Here is a 19,532-nt window from a genome sequence, read left to right on the forward strand (position 1 = left end):
AGAGGTTCAAGCGTAAGCCTAAAAACTCACTGTAAGGTATCGACCGGTATAGTATGACATATTATATTTTTGCTATGAATACAAAAAAGCTATCTTTATGCCTCAATCACGCTGCTTTGATTTCAGATTCACTTGGAATGAAGGTGATTTGAAATGAGTGCCCATAGGGAGGATTTAAAAAACTTACGGGCATTCGTAGGATTCCCCTTTGCGAGTGCCTGGATGGCACCCAAAAAAATAGTCGAGGAATACTTTCCACGATCGGTGCAACCCCATAACGATCGCGGATATCCTCATTTCGGATGTGATCTAAACGTGTCACGCTACTAGTCCAAAGTAGCATCTTCGTCTCCATTACCGCAAGGCGCCGTTCATTGTCTTTTATAGTCGCCCAACACTCAGAACCATAGAGAACGAATGGACGGACGACATTGCGGTAAATTTTAGATTTGAGACGTTCGTTGATACGTCGATCACAAAGAACACCAGTTGTGGAACGTCACTTCATCCAGGTTGCGTTAATGCGTGAAGCAATTTCATAACGCAGTTCTCCATTGGCTGATAGCGTTGACCCGAGGTATTTAAATTGCTCAGTTCTGGGCAGATCACTGCCACTGACAGTGATTGACAAATTTTATTCAAAAATCTATAAAATATATGTCAGTGTGGTTTACTAGACCATCAGTCATTGTGTTTACACCATCAGTTTAACATAATTGATGGGAGACTGATCGTGTAGCAGGGCTTACACTGTCGATATTTGAATTAATCAGTTTTCTTTGACGTGAGATCGCTATGAAAATTGGTACATACATGTATTTTTTAATGGAGAAGGTTTTTACGTTGCGATGATTCGCGGCAAGATGACGCTGTGACAGAATAACTTCTACACTACTTTCACTTCAAAACGCTGGGGTTTAACATTGAACTCCAATCCCTCCAGGCGGAAAAGAGAGCTTTAATGGTAAATTGGGAGATCTTCTCCCTCAAGGTCCGTTGAAAAAATGCAAATTTGAAATTTTTTCTCTCCTATCCTATTATCACAACCGATAATAGCTATGATGACGAAATTAGCGCACTGTTGGTTGCCAACAGAGCCTATTTCAGCTTACAAAAACTGTTCTGCTAGAAACGTCTCACCATAGGATTAAAGCTCTTACTGTAGAAGATTATGATCTTGCCAGTCCTTATGTATTCCTCGGAAACCTGGGTTCAGCAAAAAAATTACGAACTCTTGGCTGCGTTCGAGAGAAGAATCCTCCGAAGAATCGTTGGCCCCTTACATGAAGATGGACGATTCCGTAGCCTATATAACGACGAAATCTATGAGCGAAACCATGACCGTCAGGTTGTGGATAGAATCCGGTTCAACAGGTTGGGGTGGGCGGATCACTTAATCCGTATCGATAAGGATGATCCAGCCCAGAAAATCTATAAGGGCAATATCTATGGTAAAAAAGAAGACGAGGCAGACCCTGCCTGAGATGGAGTGATGGCGTAGGTCAGGACGCCAGACAGCTTTTAGGGATATCGAATTGGTGGACCTCAGCGCAAAACTGGGGTGGCTAAAGTTTCTAGACCGATTTTAGAGTTCTCATAAGTTTTTCGACGCGCAAAGTTCGCCGGCGGATACGCAATTCGTTGAGATAAATGATCCCGCTTCATTCCAGTTCCCATTTTGGAAGGTGCGTCCTTTGGAAGGTGGGGGGCTTGGACTACTCGTATCGAGGCGCAGTTCCGTTCGAACCGCGTCGTTAAGGACGAAGCAATGTTCTACAAAGTTGTTAGTGGGAAATCCTTAGTCAGGTCGGAGGATCATCATCTAGTTGCCACCTCAATCCCATAAATATGCGACCATCAAACGACGCATTATGTGTAATGTACGCAGTATCTGAAGAGAGAGAACGTCTCACGAAATTTGAGCTTGAGGGCCGAAAACCTTCGCAACTGTTCCGCGCGATGAAACTAGAAGGAAGTAGCAAGGTCGCAGACAATATCCCTAAATCTCTTTGGTTGCAACGTCTTCCAGCCAGTGTTCAAGCTATTCTTAGTATTGGGGAGGCAACCGATTTTTCGCGCTTGTCGCAGATAACAGATCGGATTCGAGAGGTGTGAGAACCATTTCGCGTTTTTACTGTGGATTCGTCATCATCGTCTTCGACACCGGATAATTTACGTAACGAAATCGCAGAGATTCGAAGCCATTTTCGCGTAGATCATATGATCTTCGCAGTGGTAGCCATGGAAGACGGTTGTCACCACGGAAACATCTCAAAAACGGGAGTTTTGTGCTATTATCATTAGAAGTTCCACGAGGATGCATGTAAGTGTCAGAAGCCATGCTCGTGAGCATCCGATGTCAAAACCCCGGAAAACTAGTGCAGACGCTGGCGAATTCGGCAACCGGTGGCCTCATCAACCAAAGCCGATTAGTAATTTTCGACGATCTTCCCTCAAGTTTTTAGTTGACACTGGTGCGGATATTTCTGTCATTTCATATCCTCGTCACGCGCCACCTCAACCTGCTGTAGTCGAACTTTTTACCGCCAATGGTTTCATTATCGAAACCTATGGTCAGCAAGCGCTCACTATCTTGGATCTTGGATTTCGCCGAGAATTTACCTGGAGCATCTTCGTTGTCGACATCTCTCGTCCAATTTTTGGTACCGATTTTATCCAACATTTTGGTTTAATAATCGACATCAAGAATCAGCGTATTATCGATTCTCAAACAAAGTTGTCCTCACGGAGATATCTTAACTGTATCGATTGCCATAAGATAGGTACTGTGTCAAACGGCTCAGAATATCATAGGTTACTCAAGCAGTTTCTAAGCGTAACCAATCCATCCGCACATGTCAATATTGTGCACGGAGGTCGGAATTATATTGTTACGTACGGACCACCACCCTTGGGAGCACGCTTGTATCATCCTTGCTAAAGATGAACTAGTCTTTGCTACCTTCCCTCGCATATAGTCCATGTGCCTCTTGAAGCCCCTGATGTCTAATGATCGATTTTTAAACGATCTCTCAGTTATCAACACGGATTTTAAAAGTATTGTTTTCCCCGCGACTGGCAAGAAATACTGTTTCCGTACTTCCATCCACCAGATCCACTTCAACCTTTCGTAGTCATGCTCTGATCGCATGAATGGTTGCACTTTCATAAACTTCCACCGCCAAGTCGTCTGCAAAACCAATAAAGCCTGCCTGCACGTGGAGGCCAGGCGTCCCATCATACATCATATTCCACGGTAGGAGTTTTATATTAGAGCATATTCTTCTGGTCCGTTATCTATCTCGTAGCAAAAGTCTCTTCGAGAGGCAATTCTTGATTACCCGAGCTGAGTAATCATCTAGCGCCGCCACCGCGCAGCACTACCAATGGCCAATGCCATCCGAGCCAGATCCACAATTGTTGCTATCTCATCGACCATAAAACGGACTCGTTGCAACCCCTACTGCTCCTTCCATAGACCAACTGCTAGCTCCACGAACGGAAGCCACCTGTTGTATATTACCCTCTTCAACATTTTCTCCATAATGTCTAAAAGACAGACATATATGAAGAGGGCGCACTTAGTAATTTTTGGGCTTCAATAGCAGAGCAAATCTCTCCATCTTCCGCTGGCCTGAAACAGACTTTCCACCATCCACGATTCAAATGTGGTTGTGAACCATGTGGGCTCGATTTTGGCAGCCAACATCAGGTCTTTGTTTGGAATCCCTTCCAATCCGCCGGGACATTGTGGAGTTGTATGCCTCAGTTACCCGCTGAAATAGCTGACCCACCATTTCTAACGCCGTTCGTTTTAGGTTGTGACCTGGCTCGCGTGGACTGATCAGGTATTTGGATTTTTTCAAAACTTTTTTGGCTCGAAGTGAAAAAAATATACTTTTGGAAGTGCCGTCTTCAACTACGTTACATTGGGGGAGGAATACCATTTACGGATGTTTTCTAAATGTCGCTTTTTCAGTGTCGTTTCCAGCCCAGGTACCATCTTCTGAGCTTGTGTGTGTGTATGGTGGGGGAGAGGCTACAGCTTCTGAACACTCAGGCCGTGTTTGCCCATTGTACTCACCTCCCCCGTGTAACGGAATATTCCGGATTCGTTAACGTATCGCAGGATTTCCGTTAGTGGATGTGATGCTACCCGTCGCAATTAGAGAACATCTCCACCAAAGATCTGATACCTGATGCGTCCATAGGCGGGGCATTCACATAGGAAATGCTTCGTGGATTCCGCTTCCTCATTACAGGAGGGACACGTATCATCTGCGGTAATTCCTATTCTGAACATATGCCCAGCTAGTGAATTATGGCCTGTCAGAATGCCTACAATACACCTGCAAGTCCTCCTGATTTTCGACAGGATAAACTTTGCGGTACGTATGTTCGGTTCTGGAGGAAAAGTTTGGTGTGTCGAGCAGCATTTAGGCTCTGCCACCTGTCATTATGGGAAACTTGTTCCCAGTTTTTGAAAACAGATTTAGCCAATGCTACTGATACTCCAATTGCTGACTCCGGTGCCGGCATAGGGGAGATTGAACCCTCTTTTGCTAAAGCATCCGAGATTTCATTTCCCTCTATGCCACAGTGACCAGGTACCCAGAGTAGTTCCACCGTATTGAATCTAGACATAGAGTTCAAACGGTTTCTGCATTCCTGAACGATTTTCGAGGTAATCAAAGGACTGCTCAATGCCCTTAATGCAACTTGACTGCAGATTGCGATACGCCTGCCCTTCAACCGCTCGTCAATCACCCAGTTTGCCACCCTTAGGATCGCATAAACTTCGGCTTGAAAAACCGTTGCATATTGTCCCAAAGGAAAAGCTCACTTCTCGTTTTTATTCGAGAGGTACACTCCGGCTCCAGAACCCTCTTCTGTTTTTGAGCCATCAGTGTAGAAGACTTCCGTATATCCCGCTACGCATTCCTCTGATTCTTCCCAGTCCTCTCTACGCATCAGGGTAACTTCATATCTTCTACCAAACAGATGTATGAGGACACGGGAATCGGAAGGCTGGAACTGGTTCAGTCCTCCCAGTAACTCTTCCAATGCTCTGTGCCCCCCACATCCGTTGTTTTCCCCTAAATCTAATCGAATTAGTCTATGAGCTGCTCTCATTGCAGTGCTTTGAATAAATATATCCGGGGGCTGCCAATTGAGTAGGGCATTCAGAGCTGCGCCGGATGTCGTGCTCATGGCACCAGTGATACCCAGACACACAGTTCTTTGCAGTGCGGCTAGTTTACGGTGAAAACCTTTTTGTCTCACTTTAACCCACCACACTACGGATGCATTTACGAATATCGGCCTAATGATGGCAACGTATATCCACATTACCACATGAGGCCTGAGTCCCCATGTCGAGGTAAAGGTCCGTCTGTACAGCCCATAAGCTGTGAGAGCTCGTTTCATCTTTACCTCTACATGTTTGTTCCAAAGAAGTTTTTTATCTAGAGTGACTCTCAGATATTTCACTTGCTCGGGGAGTTGAAGGGTAGTACCCCTCATCTCAGGCAGGCAAGGCCATCCAGTTTTCTCCTTTTTGTGAATAAAACCATTGTAGTTTTATTTGGATTAACTGACAGACCATGTCTGAGGCACCAGCTGTCTATCAAATCAACGGCACGTTGTATATTCCTACATACCCTTCCAAGATCCCGATCAACAGCAAGTACAGCCACGTCATCAGCATAAGCTTGAGCGTGTATTGGCAAATTTTGCAGCTCGCCTAGTAGTGAGTCGATCAGCATACTCCACAGAAGTGGCGAAAGCACACCTCCTTGGGGGCAGCCCTTCGTTGCTTCTGTAGTCAGGTAGCGATCGACCCCTACCTCAGCGCACAGCAATCTTTGCGTTAGCATAGCATGGATCCACTTAATTAAAGCATCATCAACACCATCCGCTCTGACGGCATCACAAAGTTTTTGAAAAGGCGCACAGTCAAAAGCCCCTTTAACGTCCACGAACACCTTCATCGCGTACTCACCATTCAACGCTGCATCCTCTATCTTTGTGACCAAAGAATAAAGAGCAGACTCACAGGACTTTCCACGTTGGTAAGCATGTTGGTTTGCACTAAGTGGGTGTGACCTAAGTGCGTTTCCACGAATGTGATGCTCCACCAGTCTCTCGAAACCTTTCAGCAAGAATGAAGTCAAGCTGATCTGTCTGAAGTTCTTTGGATTAGAATAGTCATCTTTCCCAGGTTTCGGTATGAAAACTACCTTAACCTGTTGCCAAGAAGAAGGCACGTAGCCCACAGCAAGACATCCTCGAAAAATATTTCTTATAGGTCGCTCTAAATGCTTCATACCCTCCTTTCGCATTGCCGGATAGATGCCATCCATGCCAGGTGCTTTGAAATGTTCAAAGGACAGTATGGCAGCTCTCACCTTTTCATGGGTAACAACCGCTTTCGGAGTGTTCCAGTTCTCCTTACAACACTTGCTTGTTGAAGGGGTTGCAAGAACCGTCAACTCTCCCCCTACTACTTCTCTTACCCGTTCTCCCGGGTGGTGTACTTCCAGGAGGATCTTTACTGAATTCAGTCTGGAGCTCGTGAAAGTACCGTCGGGTTTTCTAAGAGAATCTCTTCTGAGCTTGGTTGAGATTTCTATTGAACAGGTCTTTCCGTCCTTTTAGTCACTTCCCACACAGGAAGGTCAGTTAATACCGTAGACGATAAGAGGTTACACGGAGGGATCGTCTTGCTCTGGCTGGTAGTTTCTTCGGCCTGGAGACCTATAGAGTTTTAATTCCTCCCTCAAGATACGTTTTACATGTACCAAGTGAAGTATTGTATACGGTGAGCTAGCATTGGGAAGATTGACAATACATGGGAGTCGGGTACTGTACTGACCAACCACATTATTTCGTTGAATGTCAACATAGACCTAGTCGATAAATAGCTGGAAAATGAACGAAAAGGCCTAAATTTTCAACGGTTATCATATAATCTAAACACTACCGCATTGATGAATAATATAGTCACATATTGCAGGACTACCAGCTCCAATAATCATGCCTGCAACAATCGGTTTCCAGCGTCGACGCATTGCTTTCTGCTACCCCAGAGTCAACAAAAGAACCTTCTAAACATTTAATTTTCAAGCTTGAGTAATCTTACAATCGTCAATAGGCAATCAACGTCATGGTCGATTTGAAATAGGAAATTTACTCGGAAAGTACATAACCATCGACGAAAAGCCGCTACCAAGTTCCCAGTTAGATAGTCCAAATTCAAACGGCCAAGTTTATTAAAACGTTTCCGTCGGTTCTAATATTTACACTCGGAAAGAAAGTTCGTCGAGTGCTGCTTCACAATTTATTGTTTTATTTAGCAATTCAGAGCACTTGAGATAAGTGGCGAACTGTCAAGAAAGTATTTTTCGGAGGTTGGTGCAGACAGGCATGTGCGACATGCGATAAGGAAGCGGGAATGAGTGAATTCAGCAATTCTCAAATAAATATTGTTTAATTAAATTCTCGTGTCGAGTAATTAAATGGTGACAAAGTGGCAGGAAATGGCGAAACTTTTTGCAAAAGGGAATTTCGTCGTCTCAGATGGGGGAGACCCGTTTGAAAAGAACGAAAGTTGGAATCAAGTTTAGGAAAAGACTTGAAAAGCTGAAAAATATAAAATAAAATATTGTATTTCTGTTTACTCCTCATTACATATGTATATGGAAATAACATATTCCTTCCTTTGATAATTATTGGGGTATTGCATTGAGTGAGACACGTTCTTCATTTCTGGTGATCCTGGGTGATCCTTCTTCCGAGATATCAAATGGAATTCGCATGATTCTTATCGAAAACTTTAACGAAGGGATCCTTTCAGGCACCATCATTTCAATTTGAAAGATAAGATGAGTGAATTTCCACCATAGGTTTCTCGACTTGATGCTGTCGCCTCTCAAAGGGTAACCTTATGAAAAATTCATCTAGACGTATGACTTAAGGCTCATTAGAATCTCTTGATGCTGGTAAAGCATATCAAAATAAGCAGCGAGGATACTAACGACGTTAAAAGACATAAGGATGTTCAAAACACGCCGATCCTCATAAAAAATTTAACCAGGAAGAACTCTCTCATTCTGTGCCAAAAGGTTCCCTACTTCCAGAGAAAAATATTCTATATGACCTGATTTTTAAAGCCCCCAGGTAGGTTTCATTTTTTAGAACTAAGACATTACCAAAGACAAAACAAGGTCCGACTACTTCTACAGGACACGCTTCCTGACGTCGACACTCATTTAACTTTAATAGTCCCATTCTTTGCAAACCACACTTTTTAGGCACACCGGAACATAGACTGAGTTTTTACAATCAATACTCGATAGATTTAACAATTAGACTTTATTAAATAATTTATTTAAAGAATGAAGAAAAAGTGAAGTGACTATTTGCTCGTTAGAGGCAGAAGAGAATAATCATCTCCTTCATGTGTTTCTTTTCTGCCCCTAACTCATGGCACACTTTTCTCGCCAGTCCTCCACTCTCGTGGCGAGCTCTGCAAAGTGGATAGTTTCGCGCCATCTATTTGTTCGCATTCGCAACATTCGAAATAAATTTCGAATGCTGTGAATCCTGCCGCGCCACATCACTCTGGTGTGGCTTTTATGCGTCGGAGATTGTCTCTCAGCAGACGCACCAACCCCGACTCTGTGAGCCCCGATCTCTTGTCGAAGACCGGATCGCTTGGGAGTCTCGGGTTCTCCCCGTATACCAGCTCTGCGGGGCTGGCAGCAAATTCCCCTCGTCGGGTTGTACGTAGGCCGAGTAGGACGAGAGGCAAGACTTGGGACCAGGACGGATCGTCACGTGCCATAATGACGGCTTTCAGCGTCCGGTGCCAACGTTCTAGCATCCCATTGGATTGCGGGTGGTATGCAGTAGTCCGCTGGCGTTTAAAACCAAGTTTGCCTAACTCGGAGAAAAGGGTGGACTCAAATTGCATTCCCTGGTCAGTGATGACCACTGCAGGGACGCCAAAGCGAGGTATCCACTCTCGACAGAGGGCTTCGGCACATGATTGCGCCGTAATGTCTTTCAGAGGTATTGCCTCAGGCCACCGAGTAAACCTGTCGATGATTGTGAGACAATACCTATAACCGTGCGAGTCTCGCAAAGGCCCTACTATGTCGAGGTGTATTGTGTTGAACCGCTTGGTAGTGCGGGGGAATGAGCCCTAACTTTAATAGTCCAAAGGGTGTGCATATTGCCGTCTTTGGAATGTCTTCAGGAGCTACTGGGATTTGGTGATAAGCCTTGGTTAAGTCCAAGGTCGAAAAGATGCGGCAATTCGCGAGGTGATGCGCAAAGTCGTGGATGAGTGGAATTGGATATCGGTCAGGAACAGTCTGTGCATTTAGCCTTCTGTAATCCCCACATGGGCGCCATTCGCCGTTTGGCTTAGGGACCATATGCAGTGGGGAATACCAACAGCTGTTTGAGGGCCTGCAGATATCCTGTTGAACGAGTTGTTCTTTACGTGCAATAGCCAGTTTCTGGGATGGTAGAGGACGCACCTTCGAGAAGATCGGGGAACCAGTAGTGATAATGTGGTGCTGCACATTGTGCTTCACTTGTTTGGAGAGACTACACTCGGTAGTAATCTGGCTGAACTTTTGGAGAAGTGCCCGAACACGAGAGTCGGTAATGTCTTCTAAAAGAACGGAAAGATTATTGCCTGGGTGAGATACCATTTGTCCCGACGAATTAAGGTTGGTCGTGGTCTCTATAAGGGACTTATTTTGCAAGTCCACCAGCAATCCATAGTGACACAAGAAGTCTGCGCCTAATATGGGGAAGCTGACATCCGCCAGGATGAAACGCCACGAAAATGTCCTACGCAAGCCAAGACTCACGTCCACTTGCCTATACCCGAATGGAAGATTCAGCCTTGATCAAGGGTGTCGTCGTTGATAAGACTATGAGTCACGCTCAAATGCCTAAAGTTCTTCGCCATTCTAACCTGCCCATTTGAGCCACCAAAACCAAAGATCAAGCATAAGTTGGACGTCACTTCAGCCGAGGACTACAAAGCGCTGCGCGCGTATGAGCAAGAAAAGTTCACCGAAATGGTCCAACAAGTGAAGAATGCCGATGCTACCCTGGCTATTTGCCAGTGGGGCTTCGATGATGAAGCTAACCATCTTTTGCTCCAACACGACCTGCCTGCAGTTCGCTGAGTTGGCGGTCCTGAAATTGAATTGATTGCCATTGCTACAGGTGGTAGGATCGTTTCACGCTTCGAGGAATTGACTTCAGAAAAGTTGGGCAAAGCCGGACTTGTCCGGGAATTAGCTTTCGGTACAGCCAAAGACAAAATGTTGGTGACCCCGAAGAGCACAAAGCCCTAGTACTATCAGTATCCAAAGTGAAGAAAAAGAGGCTGGACCCTCACCTGTAAACATAACTATTGAACAACCTGTGCAGCCGATACCTCAGATGACTCGTTCTGTTCCTCTGATCTCGAGCGCGTTTTATCAAGTTAACCAAACATCAGCACCGCAGCCCCAGACGCCAGCACCGCAGCGCCAGACGTCAGCGTCACCATCGTTGCCGCCGCAGCCGCACCCATCACCATCTATTTGTTCGCATTCGCAACATTCGAAATAAATTTCGAATGCTGTGAATCCTGCCGCGCCACACTCACATTGTCAGTTTTGTTCCGAATCCCTCTACTCGAAGGAAATATAAAACCAGCATTCTGACTGCCTTTATGCCTTCCGAAAAAATCGAAATTCGTCGTGTTTTCTCGTCGATAAATATCATTTTACTTTTCCCACAATTTCAAAATTTTGCAGTGTTCCTTTACTCGAGTCCATTATTGTCGAGTAGCTGCCAGAGCAAATCCGACATATCGTCGCCGCAAAGGCCGCATGTCATCATCAAGGTGGTTGACTGTATAGGTATACTTCGGTAAGATCCTACCAGCACCTCGAAGTGCTTAACAAAAGTCAGGACTCAATTAACACTTGGATCTGCGGGAGGAGATGACCGAGCCTATAGCACGCATCAACAAGGCTGAAACATGATTGACGACAAATACGGGAAAAGACCATTCCCCATGACGACATTGAGCTCTCTAAATCTCGACCATTGAGAGTAGTGCGATTTGTAATTAGGAACTAGAGTAACTTCGGGAAAGTTTAGTCCTAAACAAAGAGGCTATAATTCGTACTCATGCTGCATTTACGGATGTGTTTAAGAAAGCGATAAACATCTACTATCACATTCGATCAGGCTGCCCCCAAGACAAAGATGAAAGGACATATGATATATTCAAGGCCGCAGAGAGAAAACCCGGCCCCGAGGTGAACATTATGCATAAAAGCTGGGGCTGGGACTTGGGTGAAAAACATACGGGTCTGGGGTAAAATTATACGCCCCCCCCCTTTATTATCCCTTTTTTCCACAGAAACTTCTACTCCGGGCCCAGAGGAATCCTCTCTGCTCACCCCCTCGACTCAGGTTATCATCGCTGCCGTGGACGAGATCGTCAGTCGTCCTTTTTAGGTCGCTAACATTAGAATGGTGCCATGCAAGCTATTAAATAGCTAGACAAGACTTCCAGTTTGGGATTAGTTATCAATTTCGGTACCAAAGTCATAGTCATACCTCGACCATCCCCACGTGTAAAACCGGTGTATCTACGGGGAAAAATTACTTTTAGTTTGTCTTGCACCCAGACGTGCTGTCTTCCTTGCGCCTTGTGCCAAATCCCTACACATGTTCTCCCAGGCAAACGCAGAAGGGCACCCTTGCGGGAATCAGCGGAAATTCAATTCCGTCACGGTACCAGATAAGCACCTATCGTGTATAAACAGGACTTTCCCCTACCATATTGTTTGCCCGATTGACCTTCATTATATATCAGTCTTTGCCGTAAATATTATATCATTTTCTTTTCAGGATTGAGGGATCCTAAAACCGCATCCGCTTGATGTCAAACCGGACCAAATGAGGAGCAAGTTACTCTACCTTTTTTTGAGTCCACGGACCCTTCGGTTGAGGCTTAGCACCCAAGCTTAAAAAAATCAGCGGAAACGATGAAGCAACGCGTGACGAGTTGAATCTAGTAGTTGGTACGAAACTGTAAAGCCATTTCTTTTATTTTTTGATCCTTTTCTTTGTTTTCAAGTCATCACAGAAACATGAGAGACACTTGAGAGCCGTTTCCGAGCGTCTTTACGAATCACAATTCAGCATCAACCTCACTAAATGCGACCTAATCCAAACCGAAGCCAAATTCCTTGATTATGAAATTGATTCATAAAGAACTCGGCTTGTACCTGCGCGTGTCAAAGCCGTCAGGAATTACTTACTTATTTACTAGTGATCAACTTTTACCGAAAATTCCTATGCGAAGCAGCTTACACAATCTCCCCTGCACAACTTCCTGCAGGGCGCCAAGAAGGCCAAAGCTACTGCAAGCAGACTCTAAAAAGTATGCCGCTGCAAGAGCACCTTGCTCAAGCACCCAGTGGCAAATGATGGCCTTCCATGGCAGGGTTGAAGCAATTCTCTGAAGGCACTCGGGAATCATTTGGATTTTTCTTTTTTATAAAGTTACCTCCGAGGCAGCAACACAAGAGCAGCTATGAGAGAGAGAGCTGTTAGCAGCTTTCGAGGATATATCGTAGTTCCGTAGTTCGATCAGCTCAACCAGAAGCACTGCAATATTTGACTACCAAAGTAAAGAAAGCTTATAATATTAGTAAGGCAGCCGGATAGGAGCCAAAGGTCGGGAATCTAGAGAAAACATTTGAAACCACCCTCAAGATTTCGTGCCCTGCAAAATACAGCAAGAAACCATTGCGTTGTGGAATAAAGATCTATTCAATCTCAGGAAGGTGACAGGGGGGACTTCAACATCTGCTTTAGGAACAAATACAAGGCATACTAGGATTGCCTGAAAAGGTACAAGTCGGCCAGGAAGACTGCACGGAAACGGTTCTGGTTGCACTATTGTCAAAACATTGAAAGCACCAGCAAACCTACAAGTCTCAGTAAGATTCTGCCAAGGAATATACAAGCCCCTTTCCTAAAAAACGCAAGACTTTTGGCTGGAATCTTCTGACGATACCCTAGAACTACTAGTCCGTAGACGCTAGCGAAGAGGACTGTCAGTCAGAGTCTTGCTTGGAGGGTATGCAATCCCAGTTTTGTGAGATTTTCAAATCGGTAACTACCGAGGAAAAAGTCAGCTGGGTATTAAAAAGCTTCCCTGCCTTCAGGGGCCATAATGCCTGTCATGCTACAGAAGCAGCAAAAAAAAAAAACTGTGCCGTGGCTTGTAGAGATTTACCGGATCTACATTTCTTTTGGATACGTATTGCACTCCAAGAGGCGCACGGGTGTGGTTTTCATACCCAAAGCGGGCAAGCGCGGTGAAGGACTTTCTGATGGAAAAGGTAGCTGGCGCCATCCCTTCGGTGCTCTGGTTGACAGTGATGAATGAAATACCAACGGGTTAGTGATATTGGCATCACAGTTTCTCTCAGTTATAGATCAAATCATGGAGAGCGCGTTGGGAAGGTGAGCCTGAGGGTGAAGGCTCACTACATGCGCTAAGTCAAGGAAGATTTGGATTGCTTATAACAAGACGAAATCGCGGGAGGTTTTGGGCCAGAAACGTGAAAATGTTTGATTGCCCAGTTTTAGATAGAGCCAAGCTACCCATGCAAGGTAAACAATTTTTTGAGAACCTGGGTGGGAAAGCTGCTTTTTTTCATGAATGCAACGGGTTGGATTTGAAGAAGTGGACTGTGCCCGCCTGCTCTTCTCACTGCAGTGATTCTAGTCGTGCTAGGTCCCCTAATTATATATGATGAAGTAATAACACTAGATCTCCCTAATAGGCTCCTGTGGCCACCATTGGTATCGTAGACCAAATTCGAATCACAGGTGTTTCACGCCTCCTCGAAGAGAATAAAGAACGAGACAATTTATGAAATTAAGTCCCAGGTGGAGAACGCTGGTTTATCGCCCGCAGAACATACAGCGGAAGTAACACATATCAGTACGTGGAGGAAAAACACGTCTATAAAGATTAAAGTTGGAGCATAAACCATCCCTACATAGTCTAAGTATTTAAAGCTACGATAAACAACGAAATGAAGATAGTGACAATGTTACCCAGTATAGGTGGCCCAAAACCGAGCTAGTGTCCCCTCATCTAAAGCGTAGTTTATATTTTTCCATTTTATGCAACTCTAGGGGAGGCAAAGGCACTGGGAAAAAGTCGAACAGAAAAAAAAGGGACCTATACATCGTCTAAGTGCATTCCAAACAAGCGATTACCCTACAACTTGCGACGAAGTCGCATTTATTATAGCAGAGACAATCCCAATTTATATTCCAGCGCAATAAGGATCATCTTTCTGACCGAACTTATGCCAGCGGAAAATCTTCTGCGCGCTTAGGGTAGTTTCCACGAAGTGAAGCTATCGCTGATAGCAGGAAACGTAGAACGAGTCACAAAAAGACCTCTGGAATCACAGAATCATTAAGGATATCCCGGAATGGATTGGGCGACGCAGAGGATGCAGAACATATATTATTTTAATACCCGAAGTTAGTAGCTCAAAGAGCCAAATTAGAAGCTGCAACAGTCATCCATGGGAAGCTTAGGTAGGAAGAGATCGATCGGCAAAAAGGAGCAAGAAAGGACTATGAACTTGGGTACGAATGCCACATAAATTCTGATTCAGTAATATCATACGGCAGTGCTGTGAGAAGAGCGGAAGGAGAGGGAGGTAGTTCTCGTGGATAATCTTCTGGCACGAGTCAACAGCCTTTCATGCCTTTCAACTCCCAGACAGACAGAAAGTAAACCGATTTTAATAAGGTTTTGTTATACGTAAAACGTAGTAGAAGTGAAGTGCTGTCTTATAAGTGATAGTTAACAGACCACATTGGAACAATCGTCACCATAAACTTTTCATTTTGCATTATCCTAAAATTTTCCAGAATATGTTTATTGGAGGCAGTCATTAAATATTTAATAAAACCACCTGAAAATAGGCGAGAATTAATTCCGCTTCAAATAAACACAATTTATCGCTGAAGCATCATTTATTCTGTGGTTGAAATTCTCCTTTTAGTACTTTATTCAATTATAAAGCACAATTCGACTCAATTTTCAATTACTTATCGATAACAATTCCTCAGACGCCAATAAAATGGAATTCATGGTTTCGTGAATAATTGCAATATTTTAAGCGCTGTTATTTTATAAGTAGAAGCCCCGAACATAAAATCAACGCAATTAATATAAAATAAATTTTGGATGAGCTCCGGGTGAAGTGTGTGCGTCAGTAGAAGCCACGTGAACGTTTCAGATATATTTTACGAAATAAACCTGATCAACCATTAAATGAAAATATGATAACGCACAAAAAAGATTGATGGATTTCAATCAATTTTCTTCGGGAATTTCAAGGGGAAAATTCGTGAGCAATTTCCAAGTTTAGTTGGTAGTGAGTTGTGTATTTATTTTTATTCACCAAAAACCAACAAATGACAATTTTACAGATTGGCCGAGTGCACAATGCATGATTGGTAATGAGGAAGGTCACAGTGAGCTTTTTGGCTTACTCAGCGAAAATACTCGTACAGATATAGACCTGGTATCTAAATTGTTCGTGAAAAATATTTTTAATTCGATAAAGAATTGATTTTTAGAATTGATGAAGCAATATCTGATGATAGAGTTGAAATTTGGTTTGCCAGCGGCTCCTGATAAAAGAAGTGATAACGAAAAGTGGGACCAAAAAAAACATCTACTTTCTCCATCAATAGGAATTTCATGTTTAGATGCTTGCACGTCACTTCGCTAGCAGTTCCGGAATATGGGCGGGGTCCTTGGGAACTTCTGTCCGTCATGCGTCATAATACAAGAAGCAACGTGGAGAACCAGGAGGCGGGTTTTGCCCGTTTTAGAGCCGGCAGCCTGTTGAAATTAATAGAGTGCTTTAGAATTTCTAATGCTTCCCGTACAATTCGGTGCAGTCACAGCTTTACCGTAAGGACGATGGAGGTCTTGCCTAATTCGACGGTATGCATGTTGCACTAATACCGAAGAATTAATTGTATAGTTATAAATGGCACATTGATGTTCAGATATAAGAAATAAGACTCACAAACCGTCAATGTCGGTTCCTTTCAATGTGCTTCAACCTCTTCCACGATTTTCCGAGAAGTTTGTACTCCACCTCTACTCCTCTATAGCACATGACTCTAGGACGCCCAACTTACAGGCCATCCTAGAATATTAGTTTTTTCGCCCTTTATCAGTGTACAATCATCCGCTGTCCCTTCCACCTTCATGTTGATTAGGGCTTGGATCTTTCGAGAAACAGCCAAGATCATTTTCAATGTCCTACTCTCATACAGTTGCCCAGCGAGCGCATTGGCGTGGAACAGCTTCAACTCGAAATAGTTTCAGATTTTGGACAAAATAGGGAAAGCGGATTTAGCACTATTGATGCGTCAAGCAACATCAAATTTGTTGCCGCTGTCTGCAGAAGGAACGGTACATAAATATTAGGTTGTTGCACATGAAATCGCCGATTTGGTACTAAAATTTGAAACGACTGTAAAGATTACAAAAATTTGAAATAATAAAAACTTGTTGTTTCCTTTTCGTTGGTGTGGATATTTATTCTTGCAAATACCGACAAGTTTTGAAACTTGTTAGCACTGATGAAGGGAACAAGTGGTTCCCGAAATATCGGTATTTGCAAGAATAAATATCCACACCAAAGAAAAAAAAACAAGTTTTTATTATTTCAATTAATTAATCGTTGGAAACACCGCATAATTTCACTCAGATTACAAAAATTTATTTAATTAATCAAAATAAGTGCCAGCCGATTCAAAATACTTCTTCCAGCGAAATACTATGCCAGTTTTGTAGAAGCCCAATTTTCGGGTGTTGATAAACTCATCGAAGGCAATTTTGATGGCCTCTTCATTCCTAAATTGTTTTTCCGCCAAAAAAATGATCCAAATCCTTAAAAAAGTGGTGATCGGTTGGCGAAAGGCCCGGTGAATATGGTGCATGAGGCAGAGTCTCATACTTCAATTCGTTCAACTTTTGAACCGTTGTTCTGGATTCATGCATTGTCGTGAAGAAGTATCACATCATCTCTGTTGACTAATCTCGGCCGTTGAATACTCGACTTTTGGTGTATTTCCTCGAGTTTGACACAGTATTTTTGTGCATTTATCGTTTCTCCAGGTGCCAAGAAAGAATAGAGGATAACTCCAGCTGTAGACCACCAAACAGTCACCATTACCTTCTTCGGATGGAGGCTCGGTTTCGGCATATGCTTCAGTGGCTCATCAGCATCTAGCCATTGTGCTGATTGGCGACGATTGTCGTATAATATCCACTTTTCATCACATGTCACTATTCTTGCAAAAAGGGATCGCTTCTGTTGCGGGAGAGTAAAAAATTGTAAATTTCCATTCGAAGCGCCATGTTTTGCTCCGTAAGGGCTTGCGGAACCCATTTGTCGAGCTTTGTCACCTTATGAAGTTGTTGTAAATGCCGGGAAACTGTTGAATACGCCTAGTTTCTCTGCAATGTCTCTTACACAGACTGATGTGTGTCGGATTCGACTAGCAAACGCAACTCATCGTTATCAATCGATAGCCCTGGAGGTCCACGTAGCTCACACACCGCACTCCCCACCTTTCCACTAAACGTCAAAACTAAGAACGGCTTCGGAAAGTACTAACCGAGATCTTTCATTTGATATCCCACATGACTATATTTAGTGGAAAAAAATTTGCAACCCCCTTTTGCATATAGATAGACAATGTAATTCACCGTATGTGTGAGCATTCACAGTTCCCACCTTTTCACAAAATTTGGTGTCAATTGCTATAACCGTTTCTGAAAAAAATGCGCGTGACAGACAAACAGACCGACAGGACGCGAAAAGGCAAAAAGACCTCTCACCGACAAAGGACAAGGCAAACAAAGTGACCAAAATCGTGGAAACAGCGGCGCCGAGTCCAATCGACCCAAGGGTAAGGATAAGTAAAGCCCCAAAAAGGAACCAACGAAGCATGAGCCAAGATTGCCAGAAAGAAAAATGCGACACATAAAGAGATTAAGGCCCGAGTTAATTATCATCTTCAAAAAAGGTGATATGACTTATGCCGATAACCCCAGGAAGATCAAATCCGATCCTGAGCTACTGGACTTTGGAGAAAACGTCAGCCGAATCAGAAGCTCCTAAAAAGGAGATTTGATGTTGGAGCTGAAGAAATCCTCGGGGAAAATGGTTGAAAATTTTCTCACCAAGATGGAGAAGTCCTGAAGAGAAGAGGCACAAGTAAGGATCAGAAAGCAGGAAATTGTTATACAATTTAAGGACATTGATGAAATCACGACCAAGAAGGATATCCGCGACGCCTTAGAAAAGCAGTTCGGACCACTTGGATTGTAAGATTCCGCAATCAGAGAACTGAGAAAGACATACGGAGGCACGCAAACGGCAACTATAAGCTAAAGCAGCGTTCAAAGTGCTAGCAGTTGGTAAAGTAAAAATAGGTTGGGTCGCTTGCCGACTCAGGGAGCAGGCGTCCCTCAAACTCTACTTTAATTGCCTGGAATTTGGCCACATAACCGTGAAATGTACCGGTGACTATGACAGGTCAAAAAGATGTACAAAATGTGGGGGAGAAGGTCATATATTCAACGAGTGCAAGGCTGAGCCTGAATCTATGCTTTGCAAGGGGAAAAAGGGCGTCGACTGTCGGCACGCTCCAGGCAGCAGCCTATGCCCAGTGTTTAGGAGAGGCTTGGATGCAATAAAGAAATGAGGTTGATACAAATCAACCTCGACCACTGCGAAGCAGCGGAAGACCTTCTCTCATAGACCATCTATGAAAAGGGAATCGAAGCTGCCATAATCAGCGAGTCTTATCGCAATAATAAGAGCGCTGCCTGGACTACAGATGTAACTGGCCAGGGCTGGTCCGTGAAATGGTTTAAAGAGGATGCATTGATAGAGATGCTATTGGGAGGCCACAATCCCGGTGGTGCGGCTTCAGAAAAGCTAGAGAAAATGATGGGACGCATAACGAAAGCATGCCACGCTGCTATGCCAAGGCGGCGAGTCCTCGCAAAAAGCGGTCAAATTATTGGTGGAATGAAGAGATCACGGAGCTGCGGGCTGCATGCTATCAACATATAACTTCCGACAAAACGCTAAAATTCAAAATGCAGCAAATAACGATGGTCAATAAATCTACTTTTCAGTCCTACAAATAATGAAAAGCAAAAGAGAGACAAACTGCAAATTTACAAACAAGCCCCCTTGTGAAAGGAGGAGGGATAGTTAGCTTCAGTCTGAATGACTGGAAACCACCGCAGCATCTCAGGAGGTAGATGAGGAAAGTGCAGAAACTTTGTAATTTTGCAGGCTATTTACTGAGGAAGCAGTTATTTATAAAAAGCACTTTCAAAAATTAGGTGAAGGAGAAATTCGACG

General features: G+C 43.9%; 1 protein-coding gene across 1 annotated transcript in view; it reads right to left on the bottom strand.

Annotated features, from left to right (window-relative positions):
* Positions 1–19,532, bottom strand: part of LOC119658025 (E3 ubiquitin-protein ligase znrf2) — a 266,182-nt gene that overhangs the window by 117,947 nt on the left and 128,703 nt on the right. The gene's annotated exons all lie outside the window — the stretch shown is intronic.

This window comes from Hermetia illucens, chromosome 5 (genome assembly GCF_905115235.1).
Source record: "Hermetia illucens chromosome 5, iHerIll2.2.curated.20191125, whole genome shotgun sequence".
Lineage (NCBI taxonomy): Eukaryota > Metazoa > Arthropoda > Insecta > Diptera > Stratiomyidae > Hermetia > Hermetia illucens.